Genomic DNA, 3,971 nt, shown 5'->3' with positions numbered 1-3,971 from the left:
CCTTTTTCTTTCCACTGCTCAACTTCCTCTGAGCTGAACTCCTTTTCAGATATCCATTCAAGAAAGCACTTTTTACATCCATTTGATGGACTTTCCAACTGTTTTGAGCTGCCAAGGCAAAGAGTGTCTGGATGGTAGCCCATTTTGCTGTGGAGGAAAATGTCTCCTCATAATGAACCCCTTCCTTCTGTGCAAAACCTTTTTCCACAAGCCTGGCTTTGTGCTTGTCAAGTGAGCCATCTGCTTTATACTCGTTTTTGAAGACCCACTTGCAGCCGATTGGTTTGGTTCCCAACAAAGGATCAAGCTGATTGGTTTAGTTCCTAATGGAGGATTAACCAGCTTCTAGCTTCCATACACCATTATTTATCAAAGAATCATATTCTTTCTGCATCAATTCTTTCCAATCATCATGAGAAGCGACTTCTTTGAAGGAAGTTGGTTGGAAATTTGTCAACAAATTCAATTCACAAACATAAGAAAAATCCATATCAACATGTGAATCAGAATTGTTTACACCACCTCCATTATGTTTGGTTGAGCTTCTTGTTCCTCTCTTTCCAACCTCATCAGGACAAAAATATTCAAGTGCCTTTATCAACCATTTTGTAGGACCTTTTCTGAGATGGTCAAGGATGCTCAGTTGACTAAGATGGGGCTAAATCAAGATTTAGTCTCCTAACTCTATCAATCACAACACTAAAAGTATTATCAGTGGCTGGAGATTCATGTGGGGGAGAGAGTGCTTTAGAAGAAGATTCCACAGATTGATCTAGTATAGGAATCCCCACTTCAAGATGTGGAATCTCATTATAAAAACCTTGAAGAGAATTTTCATGACCAAATCTATCCAAATGATTAAGTTGTCGTTCAACAACCTTTTCAGTCTTGGAAGATTCAAGAAAGATCACATATCTAGATATTATAAACTTCTTATTCACTTCATCATAGAAGCAATATGCTTTGGAGGTATTTGATTACCCCAAGAAGATACATTTGTGACTCCTTGCATTAGATTTGTTTTTTTGTTCCTTCGGTGTCAAGGAATAATAGGTTGAACCAAAAGCCCTGAGATGCCTCACCAAAGGAATGTGGCCATACCACATTTCATAGGGAGTCTTCTTTTTGATAGCATTAAATGGACACATATTCTTTATATACATAGAACATAGAACTGCATCAATCAAAAACGTCAGTTTAGCATTCTTGAAAAACACCATGGAATGTACCATATTTAAGATTGTCTTGTTCATTCTTTCAGCTACTTCATTCTGTTGGGGATTATAAGGCATGGTTGTTTGATGTTTGATCCCATGTTGACGAAGATAGTTTTAAAATTCATTTGATGTATATTCTTTTCCATTATCTATACGAATATATCCAATATGAGAGTGTGCATCATTTTTCAATCCATGCATGAAAATTCTTGAATGTTTCAAAAGCTTTAGATTTGTTCTTCCATAAAAAACCCAACACATTTTGGTGTAGTCACCAATAAATTTCATCATATATTTATTACCATTTGCAGAAGGGACATGAATTGGGTCACATAAATCATAATGAATGAGTTCAAGTTTTCTATGTGCTCTAGAATGAGAATCATGAAAATATTGTTTGTTGTGCTTTCCTAAGATACAAGCATCACATTGCTTAAGTTTCATAGGAATAGTTGGAAAAACAGTAGCACCATTTTTCTTCAACAAATGAAGGTTCTCATAGTTTAAGTGTCCAAATATAGCATGCCATAAAATACTTGATGGAAATGTAACTTCATCTTAGTGAGAACTATATGAAAATCTTTGTTCATGAACAACGGTTCATTGCAACTTCAAAAGTCTTTCTTCTTCTATCCCAATCATGACAAGTGAGTAATCTGATGCTTTTCTGACCTCAACTTTTCATTCAAATATGTGAATGGAGTGTCCTTGTTGGCGGATGTGGACCAAAGAAAAAAAGTTTCTCCTCAACTCCGGGAGGTATAAAACATCATGTGGACAAAATTTTGGATGACCAGATAGTTTGAGTATGATGGTGCCAAGCCCTGATGGCTTGAGTTTTAACTTCCTTGCAAAGTATACTGCTTCATCAACATTATCAGTGAATTATTCCAAGAAATCTCTTCTGAAATTCATATGGCAAGTTCCTCCTAAATCAAGAAACCAGGTATATTTCCGTGAAGAAAGTGAAGCATTGAATAAGTCTTCAGTTACTCCAACGTTTCAATGTGCCAGAACATAATGAGGGGACTCAAGTGCTTTTCCTTTCCCTTTGTCGGGTGCTTTACCTTTTCCTTCATTTCTTTCCTACTCAATTATGTCCCAAGGAAGCTTACATGTCAAAACACCATATCCATCTCTATTGTATCGTATGCAATGAATATCAGACCTTTCTCCTTGGAAATGTCTTCCCCCCTTGCCTTTAAAATTATTCCTTCCTCTTCCTCTTCGACCACCTCTTCCTCTAGAAGAATATTGTGCATGATTCTTCTCTTTTTATGCAAGGAACAAAACTTCTCCATTCACCTGAGGAATTGTATTCTTCCTAAAAGGCTTCTCTCTCTCAACAAACTTCTTCTCAATGGATTCAAAGATAATCTCCTTAAGAGTTCCACTTGCTTGCAATGGCTCAAGATAATGTGAATAGGAAGGATATAATTCCTTGACATAAGCTATGAGAGGAGTATCTATTTCAACGCAAGTGGATTTTATGTCATGAATAATGGATCTTACTTTTGATGTTAAGGCAAAAGGGTCATAATTTTTTAATTCAAGATTGAAAAACTTAATCATTAATTGAACAACTTCAAGTTCAGAGTGTGAGTCATATGATTCCTTCAACTTATTTAAGGCTTCAAAGGCATTTGAAAATGGAAAAACATGACAACTCACCTCTTCATTTACAGATGCTACAATCAAGGCATAATCCATCTTGTTCTTGTTTTCCCAAATGACAAGCTCATTATTTGAGGTAGGTTTTTCAGGTGCATTGTCTCCGTCTCCTTCATAAATTCCTTTCCAAATTTCATTAAAAATGAGGGTGTGTTTTATTTTCTTGGACCAACGTATTCAGCTAGAGATTAACTCACAAATCCATACAGTCATTGCAGAGATAATTCAACAATGCATTGAATGCAGAGAATGGTTTGTCCAAATGCAGAGATTTGACAAAGAACATAGGGTAGGAAACTAAAAGGAGTTATGATGAAGAAAACTAATTTTGGGGGTTTTGTTTGATACCATGTCAGGGCGAATAACTTGTTTCATTTTCATTAAGATAGCATATGACTATATACAAGGAGACTGAGACTATTGAGTTTCATATCTCAATGTCTCTTCATCTTCCAACTCTTATTATTTTTCTATTTACAATATTTACGTAGGATTCCTAATCCCAAAGATTAGGCGTTCAACATCTTTTTTATAAATTTTTGTTTTTATTTTGGGTTTCACAATGTTAGGCCGCTATAATACTAGTGATTCCCCCATTACTATTGACATTGTATCCCTTATTGTTATTATTGTGCCCCTATTGTCCCCATATTGTTATTAGTATGCCCCATAGAAACCCCCTATTGTTATTTTTGTGCCCTTATGTTATTATTGTTATGTTGGCTTGATTATATTGTGACCCCTTAGACTCCTATATATAGAAGGGATGTTTAGTCATTTGTATCGTCCAAGAATTGTTCATTTGTGTAATGTAAAGGAGGTTTCCCCCTCGAAGAGGTTGAATTCTAAGGCATTGATTTATCTTTTCTATCATTTTGTGAGCTGGTTTCCTAACATTTGGTATCAGAGCTTTGGATTCTAGGATTTCGCTGTTCCAAGCAGGTCATCGTGGCATTTTCGCTATAATTTTTTTTCAGCGACGTTTTAGAAGCTGCAAAAAAAACACCCATTTGAGCCGAACTTGTTTTGAACTTCCAGTCCGAATTTCAAAGATTGTCTCGCTATATTTGCGGAGATATGATT

Source organism: Pinus tabuliformis, chromosome 7 (genome assembly GCF_031772625.1).
Source record: "Pinus tabuliformis cultivar Carrire ecotype Pingquan chromosome 7, CPIR1, whole genome shotgun sequence".
Lineage (NCBI taxonomy): Eukaryota > Viridiplantae > Streptophyta > Pinopsida > Pinales > Pinaceae > Pinus > Pinus tabuliformis.
The sequence above is the reverse complement of the archived record's forward strand: the minus strand, read 5'-3'. Positions refer to the sequence as shown.